The following is a 17679-nucleotide window of genomic DNA, read 5'->3' as shown; positions in this document are numbered from 1 at the left end:
TCACTCCAGACTCCCCTTCTTCCACTTGAAACTCAGGACATAAAACTTAAAAAAAAAAGTCATTTCTCAAAAATAATGTCAAAGGAACACCCAGGCACTCCCTGTTGCTTTTATTTCTAGTTTATCTGTTTCTCCTCTACAGAGCAGCACGTCAGACTTCCTGTAATCTCTTTTCCAATAACTGAAAGCTTGGAAGTTTATTTTACTCTATTAAATATACTCATTAAGATATAGAGAGTTTGCACTCCACAGAGACATCTGTTCAGCTATTGAGTGAATTATTTAGAACCCATTTAAAGGCAGTATTGCTATAAAATATTTAAATGTAGCTTAGCCTCTGAATCAAAGTCAATATAAACCAGACTATGTTTTCCAAAGGGAGTTCCACATTACACAGATTCCCTTTCTATTCTGAAATTTTTCCGTTAGGATAATTTTTTTAGCAGGACAATGCCTATCTCTGAAGAGAATTAAATATATGTGTATCTTACTGGGGGGAAAAAACCCCTACAGCTGTATTAATAGAAATGCAAACAAACCCCAACAAAACCAGATCTGTTTACGCCCACACAGCGTTTCACCATCACAAACAAGTTTCACAAAGAGTTACAAATCCTGTAGGTTTACTTCAAATGCACAGCAAATTATGTTTCATATTTGAGGCTTATTTGGGGTACTGACTCTGTTATTACTGTGCTCAAGAGAAAATAATAAAAACCATAATGGTTCTGAACCATAAAAATCCAAAATGTTTAATGGAAAAGGTGTGTTCCCACTCTCAGCACTCTAACCACTTAAATTACCAGATTACTCATGCAAATAGTGATAACAAATCAGGAGCAAAAGCAGATTTTGGAAATGTTCACTTTCTTGAAGGCAGCCAGGAAGATTTATAGGCTGCAAAACAAGACCTAATAATTGAGGGGCAGCAAAATGATATTTAATCTATTTGAAGCATTTAAGAAGTACAATGTTCCTTTTCTTTACAAGTACAGAGTCTCCAATTAGACAAAGATTCTACATTTATTTTGCTTGTGATTTTTCTAAATTCAAAGCCATGCGTACACAAAGAACTTACCAAGGGCTCTTTATAGGTATACAAAAGATAAATAAAAACACCTTCTCTCCCACTGGGAGAGCCTGTGACAGCGAGGCAGGAGTCACTGCTGGGACTGGATTTGTTTCAGGACTGTCCATCCCAACATACTCTGTTGAACATATTTACACTGCTGGGACACTGTGTGTTTGCTTTTTTTGGTAGCTTGCAGCCTAAACATTTGTCACATGAGGATGTTATGGGGGAAAAGTCTATTAGACTTGTATTTCTTGAAGACTAGATCTGGAAAAAAAACCCCATCTCAGATGAAGCACTTGCTAAAGTGATTTTGACTTCACTGTTCCACAGAGGACATAAGTGACATTATTAATTCAGTCCCAAATTTCCTGGAATCCTGAATGTTTCGCTGTGGAACCTTTATTTAGCATTAACAAGGAGGGGCTCAGCACGTGGGTTGGCTTATTCTTTGAGCTCTCACGATGTTTTCAGTGCCATGTGGGCACAGGAGAGACAGCTCTGCCCCTGGGGTCTTGCAGAGCAGAGGAAAGGAAGGATCTGCACCTGAGGTGTGTGGGTATATTCTAAGCACACAAGGTATCTTACAGTGCAGCTGGAGAAAACAGGAGACAGATTTAAAGCAGCACGAGGAATTGAAATTTGAAGGGACACAGGTGGGCAGGAAATGGCTGGAGAGACCAGGATTTGAAACTTAAAGAAGAAAAGCAGGTATATCATGCCCAGTCCAAATTCTTTTAAGGTTTTGATTTTACAGAAACCCTAGAGTCCTTCATTCATTTACAGATAAAATAGTTTAAGAAGTTGACAGCAGTTTAAATATCTGGCACAAACAGATAACACACGATGCCTTTTTGCCACGACATGTGTAATAAATATGCTTCCAATCAACCTAAACAGATAGAATAGACAATATTATTGTTTGCCAACATTATTATATTGATGTAAAATATACTAGACCGATTCAGTGAGATTAAACCGAGCCCAGAAATCATGTGAAATTGTATATTAGTTTTAACTTAGCAAAGTACAACATCTCTAGTAATGACCAAAGCCAACTGCTTAGAGCTTCAGTCTGTAAAATTCATAACACACAGAAAAACAGTAGGAAACAGCACTGGATAGTCAAGAAAAAAAAAAAACAAACAAGAGAAAGAGTTAAAGCTCTGCTCACGTTAGATAAAATTACTCATTTGTACTTCAGAAAGTAGCAAGCTGAGCTCCTGAACAAGATGAGGTCAGTTTAAGAGCAGGGTAATTAGCACTTTAACAGCTACACGTGAGGGAGTGGAATCTCTGCAACAGAAAAACAACTACACAACTTGAGAGGCTGGTTTGCTGCCAGAAACACAATTGTCACCAGGTGACATTTGCCTTCAGAGGCAACAGTGCAAGAATAAGGAAGGATGCTTAAAAGCAGAATAAAAGTTGCTGATACAGCCCTGGAGAGAGCAGGATGAAAAACAATGTATTTTAAGGTTAACAGCCTGCACACAGAACTCACCTCGTTCAACCACACAGTGTTGCTGCCTTTTGAACTCTAAAATATCTCCTTGAACTCTAAAATATCTTTGGTATTAAATAATATACTGAAGTCCACTAAAAGTTCATAAATGCATATTATTCTTGTTCTGCAACAAACGCATGGCAAAGCTGAAATCCATATGGAAATCACTGGGATGTTAAGGAAGGCAATTCTTCAGTAAGGTTCAAATAAAATTAGGAAGTTACTTATGTGAAAACAGAATTTGTAGATAGAAGACAGAAGTCACAAAGGTATCAGAGAAAAAAAATTAAAGATAATTCCTTGCAGAGAGAAATTGCATGAATGGACAAGTGTATTATGGGAATGCTTAAACTAATAATTAGTATTTGCAAATTCTTAGTCAATACATATATCCTTTGCTTTCTGATCTCACCTTCAAGTTAAAAGAGAAAAAAAAGGAGCAGTTTGTGAAATGCATATTCCACATTTTACAAACCATGGATAATTAAAAATATCTAGCTTAGGTTATCATCAAGGGAACTTGCCAGAAAAAGCCTCCATGTTCTAAGCTTGTTGAGTCAGAAATATGTCAAAGATTTTAGTAAACAAAAGATCAGATAAGATACTCAGATGTTTAAGAGGGAAGAAAAAAATTGCAATGCTACAGGGTGCTGCTTGGTAGAGCCAAAACCTACCCCTGGGATACAAGACCTTCTGAAGGCAAAGAAGATGCTTCTGGGAAGAGAAAACAAAGCTTCCTTACATGAAAAAGAAATGCAGCAAAAGACTGGAACCCTTGATTTACTGATTGCTGTGATTTGCTTTAATCTCTTCAACAGCTGACCAAAATAATCTGGTTATTTATCATCCAAAACAAGACAAAGGTTCAACCTGCTTATTGCTGGCCAGTAACAATACAGTGTAAGATCCAGATTTCTTTCTAAGCATTTATTCTGGAGATAAGTAGAGCTGTGTTTCAGAGCTAATGCAATGTTTGCAAACATCACCTCTATGGAGAAGTGCTGCCATGCCCTGGGTGATGTATATGAAACCAGAGAAAAAATACTAAACACAGACAGATGAGCTGAATCCTGAACTCCTATGGACGTCCTTGGGACTTTGTACAGGTGAGAAAAGCATCCTTCTCAATGTCCCCTCCACCAGCAATGCAAACCCAGGTCCAGCACTGAAAATGAAAATTCAAAGTGTGCCCTGAGCTCACATCCCGGACAGTTGTGGGGATTTGATGGGTCATTTCTCTCAAATGGAATTCTTTCTCCCCTCTAAGTTCTGCTTTCCTGTGGAACATATTGTACTAGTGTATTAAGAGTGGTTTAAATTGGTTGCAGTATTACGTGGGGTTTTTAAGTGCAGCATCCTATGATGAAGGAGCCACTAATCTTTATAAGGATTTTTGTGCCTGAGTAATTTTATGGATGGCAGTGGTGCAGGCTGATTTCCTTACCACGTAAAATCTCCCTGGAAGCCTCAGTGACTGGTACTTTATGTTCTTGGAGTGCCACCTAACTTACATAGACTGCCTACAGTTTTCTGATACTGTAACAAAACCTTTTGGCATAGTACTGGTAATTTATTTCATTACAACTAACGATATCTGCTAAACACAGGCACAATGAGGAGAACAGAAAATTCCAAGCAAAACTTTGTTAAACACAAAAGTTACATTTGGGGGAAGTATGTGTAGTGAGCTGAGCTGGCTGCTTATCCTCATTAAACAGCCAAGGAATTAAGCAGTGTCACAGAAAGGGCAATAAATAAAATTAAAATGCAAATTAGAATTAATCAAAGAATTCCCAGGGTCTGCATGCAATTTCAAAGTACACTCAGATTAATGTAGGATCTCTGCCCTTTCTGGCTTCCTTTTGGGAGTGGTGGGGGCCAGGAGCTACAGAGCTGTTTCTCCTCCTGCAAGCTTCTCTGTGGTTGACTGACTCCTAAGGAACACTCTTAATTCCAGCTCCCAGACAGCCTGTGTGTCCCACAAGTGTCTGCAGAGGGTGGGGGGCTTGAGCAACACAGGGTCTCTTACTGGGGTCCAGGCAGAACCTGCACAGGTCCCAAGGTCACGCTGACTTTCACCTTATGCTGCAATAACGTGTCCTACATCCTCTTCTGGTTCTCTTGCATCACTGGGAAGCACCTTGAGCTCAACACTCCAGCATTTTCCCAGCAGTGACATGTGTTCCTGCTCTTTTCCCCCCTCTCTTGAACGCCCAGATGTGCTTAAGGCCCAAGGTGAAATGCCTGCCTTTCACATTCCTAAATGCCTGCAAAGACATCCTGCTCATTACCTTTTCTTCCTTGGAGGAAGGGATAACAAGAAATTATTTCCTCCTGCTTCATTTCTACATTGCAAGGCCACAGCTGGCACACTGCATCTTTTTTTATTCTTCATTTTTCATCTGTGAACTCACTCAGGTGCCAGCCCATGAGAAAAACAGTGGAACGTAAAGATACTGCTGAAAGTTTCGTTCTATTAAAACTTTGGGAGGCGAAGGTAAATATGACATTTCTTCTCCCTGAAAAAGTGGTGGCAGGATAAGATCCATGAACAAAGCTTCCACTGCTGACCTCAGCTCTGGAAGCTGCTCCAGTGTGGACAACCCACAAAGGGTAGCACAGGGGAAATGAAAGAAGGAAGACACAAACCACCAAGGAGTCCTGGAGGGAAGATGGAAGGAGGAGGAAAGGGAAATGCTGCATAAATCCTTGGGCAGCACAGCACACCTCAGAATCATGGAATACCTGTGGCACCCATTGCCAATCTTGCCTTTGGCCACAGAGGTCAGAACAAGAAGCAACACAGTGCAGGTGTGCTGAAATTTAGTGCCTTTTCAGCTCCTAAATACCTTGAAAAAGCACCCCAGGACAAGCCATTTTCAGGGAAGTCTTGTACAAGGCACCACTACAGAAAGCACCCAAACTGGTGTTGAATCCTCTGATCATCTGGGGTGAGGAAAGATTAACACCAACAGGAAAAGGCACAAGATTATCAGGAGCTGGGCAGCCCTACCACAGCAGAGCACATTGTTTAGCACCCCAGACAGACAGAAAAGCCAAGGCCAGGAACACTCACCCCCCTGCCTTCAGTTCATTATCCATGACCCTCATTCATACAAGGGTTGTGCGCAGAGAAAATAATTTAAGTTACAGGATGAGGTTGGCACAGAATCAAAATATAAATAAATATAGATAAGAAACTAGGAGAGGTGTGTAACAGAGGAAAAGTATTTCTCTGAAACACTGTCCTGGCAGATGCTGAGGAAGATCTTTAGCCCAGCACAGTTTAAGATGTATTTTTGTAGCAGATAATGTATTAATACATGTCATGCCTGTGACAGCCAGTAAAGTGGACTCAGGATACCAGAAGGTCCATTCAGTACTAAATTCCCTCAAACAGTTGGACAGTATGTGAGTCTCTCCAGTCCTTATCTGTATTTATTTGTGAAGTCAGCTGTATCTAATAGGGCACAATGAGGCTCTCACCACCACAGTGCCATAAATAACCTCAGTGCAGGAGCAATTCCTCACTGGAACAGAGCCATCCAAACTCCTCCTCGGGCTACAGACAGACAAGGAGCTGATTCCACGGGCACCATCCTCCTAACAGCAACTTTTCAATGCACATCCCCACCCTGCCACAACACAAACAAAGCAAGCATCCCACTGGCAGGGTTTCCAGCAGTTGTTCTGAGGTCTTCCCAGTATCCCAAGTTTTACAGGCCCTGAGATTTCTCACCTTATGTTTGCAAAGTAGGAGACTGTTCTGTATCTCAGCAGGTCACCTCAAAAAGCTTTTAGGTTGGGAACAAGGCACATTAGAAACCTGGAGACTGGGGCAGAGCTACTTCAAACAGGCTTTTCCCCCTTGTCTCCAAGCAGCTCCCTGGAAATTATATAGGGAAATTACACTCAATGATGTTACTACTCCCTAGCAGAGATCTCTATTCAAAGTGGGGGCATCTCCATGTTAGAAGGCGAAAATGGAATTGCAGGGAAGGCTGTAAACATGGACATCCCATTTTCTGGCATGCAGAGGGGTGGGGGAATATCCCTGGCACGTTGCAAGGAGGTGTTTTCCTTGCATCCAACTCCCCTTGCTTGTGCCACATGAAAGGAGCAGGATCAATCAAACTGCACGACTGACTGGCAGGGTTTGGGAGGGGAAAAAAGCATTACCAACTTCTGCAGCTGCAGGACTGGCACAGAGGGACAGGCAAGGTTCAGGAAGGTTTACAGCTTGCCTGTCTTTCTGGTAATATTCCTTTCCATCTGCTTTATCCAAACCACATCAGTATGGGCTGCACACTTCAGGAGAACATTTCTTTCTACAGAGAACTAGGATGGCAGCCTACAGTGAGTCATTTTTAAACAGTTTAAGCCTTTATCTGTTCATGAGGAACATCACATCTTTGTATTTATTTACTAGCCAGAACCATTCATTTTATGGCTATTTATCTATGGAGATTGTTCTCCAGTGAGTTCATTACATCTGCCTAGTATTTCAAATGCCAGGTTTATTGGTTGTTGTCACTGGATACTAATTCTCTTAGCAATGCTCCTGGCTGAATGAATACTGCTGCTCTCGAAAGTCTGGATTATAGGAGGAATATTTGCATACATTAAAGCTCCATTCTTGCTTCTGCAAGTATCTTTTTCTGAACTTAAAAGTTTGACATTTCTGGGGACACTTTAACAAATAGCTCACTGTGGGGAATATTTAGGGGAAATAAGATGGGTCCAAAAAAATGCCCCAGAAGACCCATCTTTGCTCTCTCTCCCCATCACACAAGATCAAAAGTAGTCTGTTTGATCAAGAAACTTTTCTGAGATTTTCAGACAAACTGATCTTTGACCCTAACCAGAAAACACAGGCCTCCCTGCCGGTTTGTTGGGGTTTTTTGTTGGTTTTGTTTTTAATCACAGGTCTCCTTACTGGTTTTTCAGTGTTCACCAGAGTTCAGTAGTGGATAACCAGCTAATTCAGAATTCCAAAGGATGGACTTGATGGACTTCCTTAACTCCCTTCAAAAGCCACAGAATTGAGAAGGTCACTAATCACATTGCTCTTCCTAAAGTTATTCTTCCCTAAGTCCATTTATTTTAGGTGGGGAAGGGGTCGTGTGAAATTAGCCACAGTTTATTTACTTAGCCTACGAGTGGTGCTAGTTTTTGATTTCCTTTTCCTGAAACTTCCCATTTGCCCCTTGGGCACAATTTGTTCTTTTTCAGACCCCCAGGGGGCCCCTCTTTCCCCTTTGGAGGCCCAAAGAGCTCAGGAATTCAAATCCTGACAAGAAGCAAAAGGTGAGAAGCATTTCAGTTCCACTAAAATGGAGCTGAGAAACACGGGGAACTGACTCAATTCAGATCTCCCTTATCTTAACCAACAGCCCAATACTTCCTATTGCAGGGAGAAATCTAAGAGGAGAAAAATCTAAGAGGAGAAAAATCTAAGAGGAGAAATCTCATCACATTAGGATCTGTGCAATAATGACTCATATGGCCACAGAGCCATTATCTCACACTATCAATATGCAAAGCCTAGAGAAGCTTTTGTTAATGATCCCTATTGAGGGATTGATGGTCACACAAATGGTTGGCATCTGCTGTTCCAGAAATCAACTGAATTCATTTCATTTCGTCTCTTGGAAGAAAATATTCTCCCCACAAGTATCAGACACCGAGTTTCTCTGCATTTCTCTCTCATTTTGCAGACTCTCATTCGTTCCAATCACAAGCTGGGCAAACATGAGACTGTAAGAAAACTTGACAGCCTTCGAAATTCAGGCTTTTGAGGAGCAGACACACAACAGAGGAAGGACTGACAATATATTGGCAAAGAAATGAGAACAGGGAAAGAGCAGGTAGAAATGGCAGAATGGAAAGCACATTGATTCCTTGCATTTCCACTACATGTACACTGGAGGACTGCTTTGAAAAATCAGTCAGTTAGGAGGTGTTTTTTCTTTCTGGTTACCCAGCTAATTAGTACATAAAAATCTGAAGAACAGAGCACACCAGGAAGAGAGTGAAGAGTAATTTTGAACCAGCACACAGACAGCTCAGTTCCTCTCGTGACCAAAATCAGAACTCTTCTGTTCCCTGTTCAGATACTCAGATATCAAACCCTCCACCCTGGAATCATTAGATAACTGCCACAGGTTTTAGAACAGTATTTTCAGGCACACACACTTTTCTGTATCCCTTCATGCAGGACATGATTAAAGAAGCACATTAGATTAAATGAACTGCACGAGACCACAGCTCCTGGAAAACTGAGTCCACTCATCTCACAGTTAATTCTAAAGTCCCACTTGAACCAAAAGGTTGGTTGAGACAAAGGTGCAAACTTTCACTAATATCAACAAAGGTGAAGTGAATAAAGGTATGAGCCTTAATCATTGCTTATGCTGTTATTTGTCTACTCTTAGTGATCTTGGGGTAGGAAAACTATAGACTTTTCTCATAAACCTCATATATGCTATTAAACACAAGAGCTTCTTCAATTTTCCAAGTCTTACAAGGAATATTGGAGCCAGGTTCTAACTTCTAGCTCAGTGGTACCTCAGTCTGGCATCACTGAGTTCCACAGCAGAGGTTTTTAGGCAGATGCTGACAGACATCGTGGATCTGAGGCAGAAAAACAGCCTTTAGTATTTAATGTGGTAATGAGAAAATAATCAGCCTGAGGCATGAAATACAATTGTTCATTTACACTGAAAACATATTGATGCAAAACCAGCCATTACAGTCATGGATGAGAAAAGCACTAAAATAATAGATCCAAATCTTCCACGAGCCACACTGTTGGAGTTTTAATATTTTCTCTAAGTAGCCTCTGAGGAAATACTCCCCAGGATGCCCCTTGGCAGAGGCAGCAGGTACAAGGAGGCAAGAGGCCTTCAAACACACGTGCAAGGAGGAATTTCCCCCATTCAGACTGATGAAATGAGTATTTTTTGCGTGTAGATAGAAAGCTTTGATCACCATGGCATGCTACAGGAAGGGAGGATCTCCCAAATTTTTCTGGAAATTGTGTTATTTTAGTTGCTGTTTAAATGTTTATCCAAATCGAGGAACTGAGTGGCTGAGTTAAGCACAGGTTTCCTGAGTAATACAAGGGGCATGGATGCAGCACTGAAAATGTAACTTCTAGTCTATTAAACCAGAAACTGAGAAAGCTTGAAATACACACCTCAAATTTTCACTAGGAGAAAATAAATCAACCTGACCAGTTGCAGTGGCAAAGGAAAAGCAAAAATGAGGGGTTCTCTCTCATTTACACCTTTTAAAAGCCAGATTCTTTACTGCAGCTTTATCTTGGATCAATAAAATAACAAACAGGACCCAAAAAAGGCAGAACTATGGCAGGCAGGGAGACAAGAGAGACTCCAGGTGAGCACCAGAAACAACCAACCCATCACATTTTCATGCTATTCCACTGCAGCAGGAGAGCAGCACTTCTTTAATTATTGTTCAAGCCACACTCTGGATATAAAGGTTCCCAAGTCACAACATGGTGTATTAGAAATACAAAAGGTAGTTTTTATTAATTACTCTTTATGGAAAACTTCAGCCTCCCCCAGAACTGGGTTATCCCTCTTTCCTCCCACCATCCCCTCACATATTTAGGATTGGCATCCATTGCCTTTGCCCATCCTTATCCAAGATCTACATGACTGTAGCTGTTACAAATTAATAACAGTGAGGCTTTTGCATAATATCTTAACTCTCTCTGTATTGAACTTCCACTGTTCATTGCCTTATTCCTTTCTGCCAGGTACTGCACAGACACACCAAAATTTCCAAGGAAGTTCAGCCTTCCTTTAGAGTCATTAAGGAAGCACAGATATGACAAAAGATTTTTGACAACTGCAGCTTTAGTTTCAGATTGATGATTGTTTTCTGTCCTCAAAATACTTCGGTGACTCAACAAACCTCTGTGACTTAAGCCTTGTATCTCTAAGTGAGCTAAACCAGACTTGGTCTTCCCTATGTCCAGGAACAGGACTATCAAATGTAATTCCCTTAGGCAATAAAGTGCCAGATAAGGTATCTGTCTACATCACGCTCTTTCCCTGGTCTCACTGACACTTTTGTTCAAAACACAGCGACAGTTCCTTTTAAAAACCAAATTAATTTGGTGTTAATGGGTGCTGATCTTCATCTCTCTAGTCCTTTGTTCCCCCTTCCACTCTGACACAGCGTTACCCTGGAGCCCACTTTGTTGGCCAGCATGAAGGAGATATGACTGACACTCCCTTTTCAGCTGGAGGAAGTGAAGAAACAACTGTCACCTTTATAGCTTTTATTCCACCTTCTTATTTGAAGCTGCTTTCAGAAAAAAGTCACAGTGAACCGGCTGAGAAAAATTAAATGTAACTTTCTACCCCAAGGACAGTGGAACTCATCAAGGGAACAGATCAGATTTTTGTCCCTGAACAAATAAGCAACTTTTGAACAACTACCTGATCTACATCTTCAGGAATAAGTTCATGCATTAGCCTCAGGGGAAAGGTAGAGGCACACATATCTTTTTATTCTTGCTGAATTGGGACCTAGAAATTATTCTGTTTGAGAAGAGCAGTTTAAAAATAGCTCATCAGGTGCCTCTCTGATTTATACCAACCCAAAATCTGAAGGGTGTTCAGCAAAGCTGTGTGAACTAGCCTGAGTTTACTTCTGGATTGCTGAAGAGACGAGATCCCCACCTTTAGAAATTACTGTTTCCTGGCAGCAGCATCAGGAGACCACCAGCAGTGCTTGTCTGGAGGCACTTCAAAGGCTTTTAAACCAGAATATCCTTTAATTTCAGTGACATCCTCATGGTCACTGTGTAAAAACAAACTGTGGGCATTCACTTTCTGACAGTTTAAATTGTAAAATACTGGTGGCACAGAAATCTTTTGCTGGACACAGCAGCAGAAGGTTGTGGCTCTCAGGTGAGACACCTGGTTAAAGTTGGGAATATCTGACAGAAAGCCATTAGGTCTCGTGTCAGGCAATCAGTGATCCTGCAGAAGACCCGGGGACATTGAACTGTTTTCGTTATATCCAATATGAATACACTGGGCATTTTGGTCTCTTTCAAAAAAAGAAAAAAAAAATCAACCCCAAACACAAAGAGTTTCCAACTTCTCCCTGCCTTGTAAGCTTGAATTCCCTGATGGCTTCCCCTATCCCAAGCAAATAAATTAAAATATGCACACCTTACAGTAGAACTTTGGTGTGAGATAAGGCTGCAGTCCCGAAGAAATCCCAGAAATAATATTCTCGTTATGAATATTCAGATTTCTCACTTCAGAATGAAGCATTTTATGAGATTTTTACATGTCATTTTTCCTTCTTGCAGTCTGTGCACCAAAGGTCACCGAGAAAGAACTGGTGGAGTTCAGGGAGCTTAATTGCCTTCAAGCTTTGATATTAAACAGGGTTTATCTGCAATTATGTTTGACTTGGAGCTGAACCCATTCATTAGATGCAGAGGAAGTTGTTTGTTTGATTGTGGAGCAATAAAGCTTCCACTTTCTTACCAGGGAGTCAACACCATTATCATTTGTCAGCATAATTTTCTCCCTCTGCAGAGCAGCAACAATGGATCTTGTTTGCAAAGTGATGGGCAACAGCTTTCAACCCCGGGAGCAGCACCGGCAGGGAGCCGGGGGTGGGAACTCTGTCGACTGTTTTCCCTCCCCCATCTCTGGATGCCTTCCATAAACAACGAAACTACATTTTTTCACCATTCCTGGTCGGCACAGCACACAAGGAGATCCCCCTGCCACCACCCCTCCTGGCAGCCAGGATTCACACCCAGCACCTGAAGGAGCTGGCCCTCTGCAGATGAACCCGTGGCAACGAAAATAAAGAGCGTTTAGAGGTTTAGGGGTGAGTTTAGAATAGTTTGTTCCTCCCCCAAATTCCTGCGCTCAGAGAAATCAGCTTTCAAAAGCACCTTTCCACGTATTTCCCCCCCCCCCCCTTAGTTCTTTTCTTGCTAGGACAAGAGTCATGAGAAGCCCAACTTAATTGAAACCAGATTTTGGGGTGTTTATTTCAGTCTGCCTTGTCCATTTTTTTCCTTTCCCCCACCTTCTTTTCCACACTAATTAAAGACAAAGGAAGTAAAACACTGGGAGGACTCAAGGCAAAAGAAAACAATTCTCAGAATCTTCCGAGAAATTCTTTTTGTGAAACATTCTTTTTTCAAGGAGTGCTGCAACTGAAATGTGGCTTTCAGAGGAAAGAAGGGGCACCACCCTGGGGAAGAATATATTGAAAAATAACAGATTTAGTGTCATGAGGTGGTGGTCACAGTGAGCCACCAGATCCTCATGGCTGATGGTTCTAAGAAAGCAAAAAATATAATATGTGAGGGTAAAGAAAATAACTCCTCTGTTTGCCACAGAGAGATGACAAGAACAACTATTTTTTCTTAGCTTTTCAGAAAGAAAAGCTTCATATTACAATAAAAGAAGGAGGGAGCACAGAGAGCTGGTGTCTGAATGGGAAACACTGAGTAATGGGGAAAGAAATAAGAGGAGCATACTGTAAAACCCAAACAGATATCAGTAATATAAACAGATGGTCTGAATGACTGAAGCTGCTCTGAATCACTCACTAAAAATAATTAGCATTTGGGGCTTACACAACAGATTTTCCTCCATTGAGGAAACCACAAAGTCAGCTCATACCACATAAGACAAACCAGTCAAAAAACTCATCCTTTGCTCTGAAATCCTTTCAGTTCAAGTAAAATATCTGAAATCCTCTTTCAGGTTAAGTGAAAGTCATTGATTTAAAGCAGTGCAAATAAGAATTGCTTATACTGACCCCGAAATAAAAAATTTTGCTCTATAAAAGGAAATAAAACATGTCCAAACCTGATACAAATATTGAGTTAAAACTGGGAAGTTTAAACTGGAAGGAGGCACTGCCTTCATTTTTCTCCTAAGCAGAAAGGGTTATGTAAAAACAATCAGTTTTCATAATCGACATTAGTTAGACACTGCATATTTTTTTAACCTTTCCATCTTTTAGTCTCTTCAAAGAACGTTTGAGGTGTCAGTGACTCTAACACTTGTTATTCACTGAAGTCACATCTGGAGAAGAGCAATAATTGCAGTGGAAGGACAGGACATGCAGCACCCTGCCAAGTGACAAAGTTTTAGCTGCTAATATTAATGTTTTAGTACATATAATCAATTGTTATTTGCACATAACAGCTCTGCTTGGCAAGGTGACTTACTAGGCTGTGACTTGACTTCAGCAGAGAAATATTCCCTCTGCAGCAAACCAAAGAAACATTTTGGAGAACTCAGTAGGACCAGCACTCATCCCTTGGGCAGAAGGGTTCTCAGGTGGAGTCTTTGCTCCAGAAATAAAATAAAGGGTGTGACATGGTGACACTTTTCTGCCTGCTGTCACTCTCTGATCTGGGATGATGGTACTGGTTCAGGAGAGCCTTTCCTCTGCTCACTTGGGGCTGGATAACTTAGACTACAGGTGGGGATTTAATTGACTTCATGCTCCTGTTCATCACACCAGCATTTCCACTGCTCAGCAAACCCTCCTGTCCTCTCCAGCTGCCAATCCTTTTTTTTTTCCCCCCTTCTGAGAATCAAACACCAAAACTTTCTGATCAGCTGGGGGAAAGTGAATTAAGCTACTTTCAAGTGTAATAAAAAACGTTTAGGTGGCTTTGTTCACTTGATGGAATGAACACCTACCCTCTGCACTGCTTTCACTTCATGTACAGTTCTGACAAGGGCTATAAAATTACCTGACATTCTGTGATATGCACACTGCCATTGCCACACGCAACAGGACAAGTCAGGCAGCCAGGCTATAGCACTGAGAGCTGTTTGGGGCAGATTCTCTGTGCTAAAAGCATTTTTGTGTGCAGTCCTGAGAGCAGAGACAGAAAACCAAGCCACAGAATGGCTGTTTCAGCTACAAGCGCTCAGGTTCCACATCAGATAGACTGTGTTTTGCTTTAAGCTACACAGGAGGGCAGAAGTTGAAACATGATGTTTTGTAAGCACTGAGTGATGCAGGAGTGTGTATATTTAAACAGACTCACAATTATTTAGGTTGGAAGTGACCTCCAAGGGCAGTCCAACCTTTGACCAACCACCACCCTGCCAGATAAACCCGTCTGCCTGTCCCCACCCGTCCACCCCTCGTTAGGCATCTGCCCTGTCAAGGGCAGCTTTTCACAGAATCACAGAATCAGCTGGGTTGGAAGGGACCTCCAAGATCATCAAGTCCAACCCTTGATCCAACCCCACTGTGGTTCCCAGCCCATGGCACTGATGCCACATCCAGTCTCATCTTGAAAACCTCCAGGAATGGAGAATCCACCCCTTCCCTGGGCAGCCCATTCCAATGGCTGAGCACCCTCTCTGCAAAGAAATTCTTCCTAATCTCCAACCTAAACCTCCCCTGGCACAGCTCAAGACCGAGCCCTCTTGTCTTGCTGATGGTTGCCTGGGAAAAGAGACCAACCCCCCCCCGGCTCCCCCCTTCTGTCAGGGAGTTGCAGAGAGTGAGGAGGTCTCCCCTGAGCCTCCTCTTCTCCAGGCTGAACAGCCCCAGCTCCCTCAGCCTCTCCTCACAGCACTTGTGCCCCAGTCCCTTCCCCAGCCTCGTTGCTCTTCTCTGGACCTGCTCCAGCCCCTCCATGTCCTTCCTGAGCTGAGGGCCCAGAACTGGACACAGCACTCCAGGGGTGGCCTCCCCAGTGCTGAGTCCAGGGGCAGAATCACTTCCTTGGCCCTGTTGGCCACCCTGTTCCTGATCCAGGCCAGGATCCATTGGCCCTCTTGTCCCCCTGGGCACACTCTGGCTCCTGTTCAGCTCCCTGTCCATCCCCACTCCCAGCTCCCTTCCTGCCTGGCTGCTCTCCAGCCACTCTGGCCCAGCCTGGAGTGATGCAGGGGGTTGTTGTGGCCAAAGGGCAGGACCCAGCACTTGGCCTGGTTGAACCTCATCCCGTTGGAATCAGCCCATGGATCCAGCCTGTGCAGGTCCCTCTGCAGGGCCCTCCTGCCTTCCAGCTGATCCACACTCCCCCCCAGGTTGGTGTCATCTGCAAATTTGCTGATGGTGGACTCAATCCCCTCATCTAAACCATCAGTAAAGATATTAAACAGGACTGGGCCCAGAACTGGTCCCTGGGGGACACCACTGGTGACAGATCCCAGCTGGATGCAGCTCCATCCCCACCACTCTCTGGGCCCGGCCCTCAGCCAGTTCCTGACCCAGCACAGGGTGCCCCTGTCCAAGCCGTGGGCTGCGGCTTTTTCCCCTCTGTTGCTCTGAGAACAAGGTGACAACACCCAGAGAAAAGCCAGTGAGGGGTCGCTGTCCTTACCTTGGCCAGAGATGTCCCCCAGGCAGCACCAACCATGACCCCTCCCAGCTCACCCCGTTCCTCCTCCACCCCGGAGCTCCTGCAGCTCTGGGGGCAACCAAAGGGTTGCCAAGAGCAACTGGTACCAACACAACACAGAACCTCTGCCCACGGTGTGCCAGAAGGTTCTAGATTCTGAGAATCATTGTGACATGAGGGCAGGACCCAGCCCTGGGCCTTGGGGAACCTCAGACCATTGGCCTCAGCCCACGGATTGAGATCCCTCTGGAGATCCCTCCTGCCCTCCAGCAGATCCACACTCCCACCCTGCCAAGAGCCTGAGGGTGCCCTCAATCCCCTCATCTAAGCCATTGTACATTTGGAGATCACACAGACATGATTTCAAGGCAAGATTCCCAGTTTCCTGCATTGTCAGAGCCCCTCTGTAGGAAACTACCTTTCCAATCAGACACTGATTTATTACACAGAGATCCCTGAATAACAGCTTAGATCCACAAAACTCAAAGGCAGTTGTGTTAGAGCACATAAACAACCAGACAGGCTGTGCCTTTCCAATCATGATGATTTTTTTTTGCTGGAGAACAGGCATTTCAGTGCAATATCTGCCTCAGGAAATCTCACTTCTACTGCACAGACCTGTAGCTCTGAAAAAAATTGGAGAAAAGCTTTTTTGAAAGCAGGATATGTTGGCAGAGAAACTTATTTTTGTCTTGCAAATAGTCTGCAGGGATGGTTAACGATTTATGACTCGTTTCCACCTAAATAAAAGAAAATCTAACATATGTCTGTGTACTTGTCTCCTAGTTTGTCTCTGGAGGTTTTGAGTGTGACTTGCCATTAGTGCAGGGCAATGAAAAGAGAGAAAAATACACCCTCTCAGGAACGTCTTATAAGCTACATCAAAAGAAGGAAGGTAGTTTTTCATTCCTTATTTATGAAAGGAAGGTAACAAGCAAAGGAAAACAGACAATGAAGAGGCATCTTCCTCCCACAACCAACTGTCAGAGTTGATGCCAGGAGAGGAATGACACTCATTTCTTCTTGCATCAGCTACTTTTCAAATCATATATATATATATAATTCACAGATTAAAGATAAAAATATTTCTCTTTAAACACTCCATGAAACATCACGATTAGGACAAAGATTTTCCACTCAAGTCTCTCTTCCACCGAGAAGAATTGTTATTTTTAATGAAAATTCCACGTGCACCTAAATTGTGAAAAATTAATTACTGAGGACATTTTTTTCAGGGTTTTAAGTGGAAAACTCGAATTTAGACTATGCAAACCCACTGTGTCATACAATTTCCCAGTCCTAGGATTTTTATGGAATTATATTCATTGATTCAAAGAGATCTGCTTCCAAAGATGATTTTTACAGAAACAGCTACATCAGTGCAAGTTACAGAAGCAAAGGTACTCCAAGGACTTTTGGGATGTTATTTTGCTTAGGACTTAAATCAGGTGTGGCCAACCTGCCTGACCCCACGAGCCATTCATTGTCAATATGAAAACACTGCTGTCTTTCTGCAAAATATTTTCATTACAAATAAAAACATGCTTACTTCTACTTATTGTTGTTGAGCTTCTCAGGTTATACAAGATGAATATATTTTTAAAAAATATACAAATCTAAAAATAAAAATAAAAAACAAAACCAAAAACAAGCCAGCCCCCCAAAATAAAAAAAATAAATAAAATAAAAATAATTAAATAATTAAAA

At 42.4% G+C, this 17679-nt stretch overlaps 1 protein-coding gene across 16 annotated transcripts in view; it reads right to left on the bottom strand.

Annotated features, from left to right (window-relative positions):
- The window catches only part of KIAA1644 (KIAA1644 ortholog), a 236596-nt gene extending 220315 nt beyond the window's left edge, over nt 1-16281 (bottom strand). For 9 of the 16 annotated variants that reach the window (XM_017826649.1, XM_017826652.1, XM_017826660.1 and 6 more), the window contains exon 1: nt 15955-16281. The gene's annotated coding sequence lies outside the window, so the exon portion shown is untranslated. Of the gene's footprint in view, nt 1-13462; nt 13530-15954 lie in introns of all 16 variants that reach the window. The other 7 variants (XM_017826646.1, XM_017826647.1, XM_017826648.1 and 4 more) reach the window with 3 other exon arrangements.
- Between the last annotated feature and the right edge of the window lie 1398 nt (nt 16282-17679).

Source organism: Lepidothrix coronata, unplaced genomic scaffold, assembly GCF_001604755.1.
Source record: "Lepidothrix coronata isolate B3197 unplaced genomic scaffold, Lepidothrix_coronata-1.0 Scaffold129, whole genome shotgun sequence".
In the NCBI taxonomy this organism is placed as follows: Eukaryota; Metazoa; Chordata; class Aves; order Passeriformes; family Pipridae; genus Lepidothrix; species Lepidothrix coronata.
This window is presented reverse-complemented; position numbering and strand designations above follow the sequence as displayed.